At 53.0% G+C, this 8,175-nt stretch overlaps 1 long non-coding RNA gene across 1 annotated transcript; it reads left to right on the top strand.

Moving 5' to 3' along the window:
* Positions 1-1,052: 1,052 nt before the first annotated feature.
* LOC116959022 lies at positions 1,053-7,896 on the top strand. Its single transcript, XR_004405604.2, has 2 exons — positions 1,053-1,201; positions 7,012-7,896. It is a non-coding gene; the product is annotated as an uncharacterized LOC116959022 (long non-coding RNA).
* Positions 7,897-8,175: the final 279 nt, after the last annotated feature.

Here is an 8,175-nt window from a genome sequence, read left to right as displayed (position 1 = left end):
CCTGCCTGGGGCATGCAGGCTGCCAGCCTGGGCAGTAAAGCAGCAGGTGAGTGTGTCCTGCCAGTGGAGATGCTGGTGGGATGGAGGGCTTTGCACATAAAGGAGAATGGTTCTGTGGTCAAGTGATACAAGCAGAGGGAACAGCACCTCAGGCTGATGTTTGAACCAGCCAGCAGACAGAAGGTGGGTCTAGGGGCCCTGGGGTACACGGTGTTTGCTGTAAACCTGGGCCATAAAAGCCATGTTTCAAACCCATTCTCAGGACTGAGGCCGGCTGTGCCAAAGCCACCATGAATTGCAGCAGAGCCCAGACCTCAACTCTTCTCTTTCAAGTGGGGATAAACAATCCTGGAGCACATCAGAAGGAGAGAGGTACACATGGAACTAGCCTGCTGTTCTCCACCAGAACACACTCTAAATTCACAGAGGCAAGAATAAATAACCCAGGAGAATTTCTCCTGGATTTTACCTCGCACCTCACTGCAGTACTTTGCAATGCTTTGAGTCTGCTATGGAAAAATAAGCAGCCCAGGTCTGTTGAATCCCAAAGCTCATATTAAGCATTTACTGTCTGGTCTCCAGGGCAGAGCCGTCTTCCTGCTGTCAGCCAGGCTCAGGCGTCAGACTTGCCCCTGGTCGGACTGGGGGTGGTTGTGAGCAGCATCCCCCCGTGCCAGGACGCGGCAGGCTGAGGAAGGATGTGTGCCCCCCTGCCAGGAGCCATGGGGGCCAGAGCAACTCCCTCATTTCAGGAGACTGTCCAGAAAGGACAACGACCTGGTGCAGAGGATGGATGCTTAATGTTGCATAGGTTTCTGGACGTTTGCTCTATAGTCCTCATTATGTAAAACGCCAGATTTCAAAGTTTACTCTAAAAGAAAAAGGCGGGTGGAGGGATGATAGTTTCTGACCGATTATGGATTCATTTTTTATTTGTGTACCCATAATGTGCTGTAATGCAAAAAAAAAAAAAAAAAAATCTAAGCTCTACAGAAACTCATTTCAAAATGAGCAACTGCTACATTTTTTTCAGTCATTGTCTAGAAGGGATGTTTCAGTATTGCTGGGACTTCCCTTCTCCCCCACTTCACCAGAATACAATATTCTGATATAATTGATCAGGCATTTGGACTCTGATAGAATTTGCTTCCACCCAGTTTCTTGTGAAAACTCTCCTGCCACCTCACAGAGCTACACAAAGGTATGTAAGCTTTACTGCCCTATTTTTCCCTCCCAGAAGAAGAATGGGAACTAGAAAATTCCTCCAGTTCCTCAGCAGAGGGGTTGAGGTGATACTGCTCTGCTCAAAATAGCTCTGGCAATGGACTCTTGCAGCAGTTTTATCTGCTTGCTGGGCTGAAAATTGTGACCTCAGCCATGGCAGCAGATGCTCTCTGGAAGCACCCTGCAATGAAATCTGTTTAAATGGCAATAGCAGAACTGTTAGAATAATTTCTACATCTGAACTAGCAAAAGTGTTAATCTGCCTCAAGGGCAAAAAAAAGAAAATCCTGTGAAACTTCTAGAGGCTTTGCTTGGGTTTTCTGCACCTGAACAGGCTCTTAGGCCTGTGCCTTGTGCTTGTGCATCGCTATGTGGAGGAGAATGCCCGCCACAGAAAGGCCACTTCTGATAATAACAGCAAAGTTGGTGTCTGGTCCTGCTGTCAGTGGGCTTTAGGTTAGGGAGAATCATGAATCAGCTTGCTTTGTAGCATTTTTACAGCAAAATAAAAGATGCCTGGAATTATTTGTTGGTCACCAAGCAAACGTTTTACTGCTGAAATGTTCCAGAGGCTGTTTACAAAGTCTTGATTGGCAAAAGTGCTGAAAACTTACAACCTTCCACATGCCCTCCTCTCCCCAGAGGCAACCCAGGCCCACGGCTGGGATGGGAGATGGAGATGGTGGAGATGGAGATGATGGAGATAGAGCTGGGGTCACCCAGGGCTGAAGAGTGGGGAGAGGCCCATTTGTTATGCAAATGTATGCTTGAGCCTGGCGTAGACAGTGGAAAGCTCTTGAATTATTTTAAGCAGAGGACAAAAGTTCTTTCCCTCCCCCTATCATCTTGGATCCTTATAAAAACAAAACAAAACAGAAACCTCTGTGTGAACCATCTGACAATGATCAGCACTCGGCTTTCCTGGCAAGAGTGGGGCGGCCGGGTGTACGCAGGCACATGGAAATAGAACAATTATGAAAAAACCTGTATTTTAATACAGCAACTGGGCTTTATTTTGTCTTGATGACAGCGTGAACTAATCATCCCCCAGCGTTACCTGTGCTGGGGCAGGCACGCTGCGGCGGGCTGAGGGGCTGTCCCTGCGTGGCCGGCAGAGATGGTTCCCCACTGCCTGCCTGGGTGGGAGGGTGGGCTGCAGCTCAGCCCAGGCTCTCCGGGCAAGGAGGGGAGCCGGGGTGGCTAGTCTGGATGCATGAAGCACTTGCAGGCTAAAAGTTCAAGCTTGCAGCCTGGCTGGTGCAGAAAAGCCACCCGTGCGTGGCGGCGAGCTTCCTGCGCCGGCCGACGGCTGGGCAATCCCGGCCACCCGCTCCCGCCCTGGGCACGCTTTGCATGAGCAGATGTGTGTGTCACGGCTGCTAAGAAAATCCCGTCAGTATTTACATAGCGTCGCGGGGCGCCGAGGGGACCAAGCGGAGCCTTTCCCACGTGGGCTGTGGGACAGCAGTGCTGCACGCCACGCTGCTGTTCCCGCAGGGAGAGCGGCCGAACCGCTGAGGTGTGCTCCTGGAGCTGTGCGAGGGAGCAGCTCTGCCCATACTCTGCTCCCAGGGTGCTGCAGCAAAAACCTGTTTTCCAGACAGATTGCACCTCTCCGGAGTGGGTGTCCCCTGAGCCAATTTCTCCCCCAGTGTCAACACATCTGTGCTCCCACACCGCACGAAAGCCAAGGTGGGCAGGGGAGCTCTGGTGTGTGGAGGGCTGGTTAAACTGGGGATAAATCAGCTTTTAAAAAGGATCTTCAGAAGGGTCATTGCCTTGTGCTGGCACTTAGGTGGCCGCTGGCTGCTCCTCAGCCGGGGCACCCATGAGTGGGATGTGCAGCACTGGGCCCATAGGACTGTATTTTGGGGATAGCAGCATAGCAGAAGGGGCCAAGAGAATGTGAGGTTAATTAACATGAGCCTTTTGGGGCCTGTTTCTGGCCATGTCGGTCACTGCTGGGGAAGCAGGGGAATCCCTGCTCCTTGTAGTGATGTCTGTCTGTCTCTTCCCTTGCCCAGGGCTATGGGAGGTGGGGAGGGAACCCTAAGGTTCTGCAGCTCTACAGTCAAATACAGGTGCAGCAAAAGAGCCCCTTCCCGTGGGGCTGCCTGCCTGCCTCGCTGGGCGGCTGCTGGCATCACGCTGGCACAACCTGGCCACTGATGGGGGAACTTCAACCTCGATTTTTCCACGTAGCATGTGTCATGCAGGTCATTTCTGATGATTCCTGCATGGGGTTTCCCCACAGCCCCGTCCCAAAAACATCAGGGGCATGAGATGCACCGTGCTACTCCTGCCTGGAGAAACCCACATCCCTGGGGCTTTGCTGGTGTTGCAGAGGGAGGTGAGGGAGGCCGGGGAAAACACCCCCTCAAAAGCCCCAGCCAGCCTGGCAGAGTTAACTTCAGGTCGGTGTGGGCTCTGCTGGCTCCTCAGCTCAGTGCCAGCCGGCATCCCGGGATCCTGCCTGGGCACGTGGCATCCCTGCGAGCTCATGGCTCGCCTCGTCCCCGGCTCAGCTCGCTCCTGCAGTGTGCTGGGGAACTGGAGGCACTTGGCCGGTACGTGTGGCACTGGCTGCACACGTGTGGGGATGAGCTGCCACGCTGGTGGGTTCCGAGTTGCACACCACTGCCCTGCCTCACTGCCACCCCATCCCATGGGAGCCCGCGGGGCGTGGGAGAGGAAGGAGCGTGTGCCTCCACACAGGGAGGTCTGGACAAAGCCCCCACCATCATCTGCACCACGGAGTATGAGCAAAAAGGCTCATTCCAGGGCCATGAGCTAATTGAAGTGAGCTCAGTTGCTTTTACTAGCCATATCATTAATAAAAGAATTAGTATCGTGAATAAAAGGATAAACATGGTGCGTCACAGCAGCCTGTCCTCAGAGCCAAACTGTGACTGGCTGAGACTGGAGGTGATGCTGCGCTGGGGAGTTCATGACCACCTCCCGAGCTCTGCAGTATCCACAGGGCAGAGCAAATGGCAGGATTTTTCTCGTCATGGCCAGGTGATGCTGGCAGGACTTCCCCAGTAATCCCAGTGTGCCTCCTTGGGGCTGCCTGCTACCAGCCAGGTGTGAGACGGTCGCAGTGAAAGGAGCTTGGGTTTGCAGTGTGGTAGCGTGTGGACCACAGTTTCCTCCCTAAATTAAATGCTTATTTCCTTAGTGCCATGTCTGCGCTGCAAATTCTCCGCTGCTATTCTTTACTGCTTAAAAGCAGTTGCTCTCATGGGCATTTTTGAAATTGTTAGAAAAAAAATTTGTGTGGGCATTACAGTGTTTGTTTTCTCTGATGACTATTTTTAATCTTGTTTTCCATTTAAAAAAAAAAAAAAGGATCAAGATAGATATGAATTGAAACTGCGCCTTTAAATATGGCATGCTAATAGCTGCACAAAACTAAACACAAAATTAGGGAGAGTTGGAGTGTGTGCCTAAAATCTGCGAAAGGCTAAAGCTTTTTATGATATTTATTTGGCAGCACTGCCGAGAGCCCAGGGACCAAGGCCAGGGCAGTGCCCTGGCCAGCTGGCACCAGAGGGGTTAAAGAAGTGGGTTCACCCTGCAAGGAGGGAGTTGGAGCTGGAGCTGCATTGGCCTCTCCAGGAGAGGATGCTGGCATCAGCTCCTCCAGTCTTCCCCACAGCATCCAGCCTCAGCAAGCCACTGGTGCAGCCTGGCCAGGCACACAGCAGCCCAGCCTGCAACGTCCCCAGGGGGGGGACGAAGGCAGCGAGGGGGATGTTTCACTTTTATGCCCCGTTGGTTTCCAGCGTTGGAGAGGAGCCATGCAGGGAGCTGTGCCCTCCCCCAGCTCCCTGGCCCGTTGCTGGGGCTCTCTGCTTTTGTTCCCTCACTGGGGACTTGGCCAAGTGGTGCTTGGTCCGAGCCAAAGGAGAGATGGTTGAGAGGGTGTGATGCTCCCTGCAGCAAGCTGGGGACAGGGGGGGCCCTATGGCAGGGCTCTGCAGGAGCAGGGGGCACCCCAAAAGCAGAGGCAGAGTCTTGCTCCGCAGTGATTGGTGCCAGGTACAAGAGCGGCTCTACACGTGTCCTGCTTTGGTTTTTAGGAACCCAGCCTTCCCCCAAAGCCAGGGAGGGAGGACGGAGGACAGCAGCGTGTGGGAAGTGCGGTGGCACCCTGGCGAATGTCACGCTGAGCTATTTTAAGATTTTTATCTTGCTGCCCTCTGACAAAAATGTGCTTTGGAGCAGGGCTTATCATGTGCAGTTTGGCCCATGTGGGGCTGGTGAGGGGGCTGTGGTGTTTATCCCCGGGAGCTGGGGGTGGGTGATGCAGCAGTAGTGGGGGCTGCAGGAGATGGGCCCCAATGGGCTCTGGCCTGACCCAGCTAGCCTGCCTGGAGGCTCTCCAATGGGGCAGATAAAAAACAGGTATCTGAGCCAAAATCCCAGCCCAGGTCTGAATCAGGGGAGCACCAGACTTTGCTGTGCTCCCAGCTTGCCAGCAACACTCTGCCCATGGGGTGGCCGAAGATGGACCTTGGCTGGGACCTTCCTTACCTCTAAAAAAAGTTTCCAAACTTTGGCTCATCCTCAACAGGGTGATTTATCAGGTGAAGGATGCTACCTGCTGTAGCCACCTTTCTCCATGGTTATGCCCCAGGGAGCACAGGGCATCAAGTGCAGAGGCTAGCTGGGCGGGCCAGGGTGCATGCCCTGTGGTTGCCACCACCACCAGCTCCTGGGGGTGCTGGGCTGGGGGGGGACACACTGCAGAAACACCCCCCCTCCCCGCTCCGAGGTGAGGGCATCTCTGCAAACACTCAAACCAGCAGCACCACCCCCCTCACTGCTTTGAGCCTGGGGTTTGTGTGAGTTATCACCCTCACCCTCTTGGCTGCTGGGGCTGGAGATTAGGGAGTTGCTCCTTATCGTCCGCCAGCCCCCCCACCCGGCCCCGCACCCACGGGGCTCCTCTTTCAGTCTTACTCACTGGAGAAATGAGTAAGCCTGTTGTAACCGTTACGCTGCGACGCTCTCAGGCAGCAGGCTCCAGCTGCGCTTGGTTGGGTTGGGGTGGTTGTCTTTTTTTTTTTTAAAGCACCTCGGCACACAAACCTGTAGCAACCAGGATGCGTTACAGACCCCTGCGGGAGCTGGGGCTGGGCTGGAGTTCAGTGCCTTGCACGTACGGAGCTCACCATGTGTGATGAGGATGGGAAGAGGAATGTCTGTGTGTGTGTGTGTGTGTGTGTGTGTGTGTGTGTGTGTGCGCAAGAGCAGGGGAGGGGAAATCCAGGGTCCTCACTCTGCCAACAATCTGGCAGTGCCTCACTCACACAGAAACCCCAAACGTGCCCCTAAACCCACTGCCTGCACACAGCTCTTGGTCCACTCCCTGAACCTGGACCCAACGCCTCTGTGTGTCCATCCATCTGTCCGAGCAGGTCTCAGCCCCCCCCCCCCCCCCCCCCCCCCGCCTCCTCCAGCACTGCTCCGGGATGCTCTGCACAGCAATCATTTCTGGCAGTTTAGATGGCAGCTACAAGAAAATATTCATTCGCTCTTCAGCTTTACTAGGCACATGACCTGGACAGTGCCAGTGGTATAAACATTTGGATTAAATTTATTATTTTTCTACAGCTCTGTCTTGGCTGGGCAACTGCATAGTGGCTCTGGGGCTGAGGCTGCTCCCCTGCCCAGGGGGACAAGGGCCGGGACAGGAGGCTGGCAGTGCCTGGCTGAGGCAGCCAGGCAGTGTTTACCCAACTCGATGGGATATTTTTAATTTTTTTTTTTTTTCCATTCAAGCCCATGCAGAGCTGCTGGCAAGACTGGAGCTTTCGTCCAGATTGCAGATGCCCAAAATATCTGTATTCTGGACTGAGCAGACTGAGGCTGAAGTGCTCATGGTTGACTGATTGAAGAGAGCATGCAGGAATGCAGAACGACGGACAGCCAGCCACCGGGCTCTGCTCAGCCCAGGACTCCCTCCAGCAGGAGCAAAAAACGACCCCAGACCGTGCGTGCCCATCTCCCAGCCCCGACTCTCACATCAGCATGTGATCTGTTTGCTAATTTTTCCAGCCTGCTGAAACGTGAGCTCAGTCCAGGACACGGTTTTGACCCGGACTAACTCATGTTCATCCCAGAGATGCCTGGGCACAGCTCAAGGGCTGGGTCCTGCCCAACCTTGTCCAGCCTCCCAGAAAACTGTCTGCGTCCACGCCAGCCATGGACAGACCTTACTGGGACAGAGACGGTGTTTCCAGCCCTAAGTAAATCAGAAAAGCAGTCCCAGATTTAGCCTTCAGCCCAGGGCTGAGCTGAGCTGGGGCAACAGTAAGTGACGGGGCTCCTGCAAAGCCTCAGGCAGCCCTTGGGGTGCTCTAGGGTGGGCTCAGCAAACAGGGAGCCTGGAAAGGGAAAACGCTGCAGCACACAGTGGGCTGGAGTGGGGGGAGTGAGCGCTGAGCCCAGCACGGTTCATGGACCTCCTGGCAGGAAATGTCTGAGCACCTGTAAACAGGTCCTACCTGCCATTAAATTTAGTTATACTGCTGTTTCTTATGTTATGTTATGTAATGTTTTATGTTATGCTATGCTATTCATTTTAGATTATTTTCTAACCTGTGATTCATCTGGCACCTTCAGCAGCCGGGATTTATGAAATAAAAGCTAAAATATCAGTTGAAATAAGGCATTCATATGTATTCTTTCACACACACATATGAACACACACACAGCTATTGATAGAAAACATGTGCTTGTTCATACATACATGTTTCTAATCAGATTTATATATAATAGACATATATAAATATTTTTGTACATATAAAATTTATTGGAAACAGGAAACCAAATTAGTTTACCTTACTAAAGTGGCATGAAATAAAGAGTAGCATACACTGTTGAAAATAAGGTAGGATGTGGGTTTTGGAGGGTTTTTCTTCCCCTGAGGGCTCCTTTTACCAT

This window comes from Tyto alba, unplaced genomic scaffold, assembly GCF_018691265.1.
Source record: "Tyto alba isolate M040663 unplaced genomic scaffold, T.alba_DEE_v4.0 Super-Scaffold_33, whole genome shotgun sequence".
In the NCBI taxonomy this organism is placed as follows: Eukaryota; Metazoa; Chordata; class Aves; order Strigiformes; family Tytonidae; genus Tyto; species Tyto alba.
This window is presented reverse-complemented; position numbering and strand designations above follow the sequence as displayed.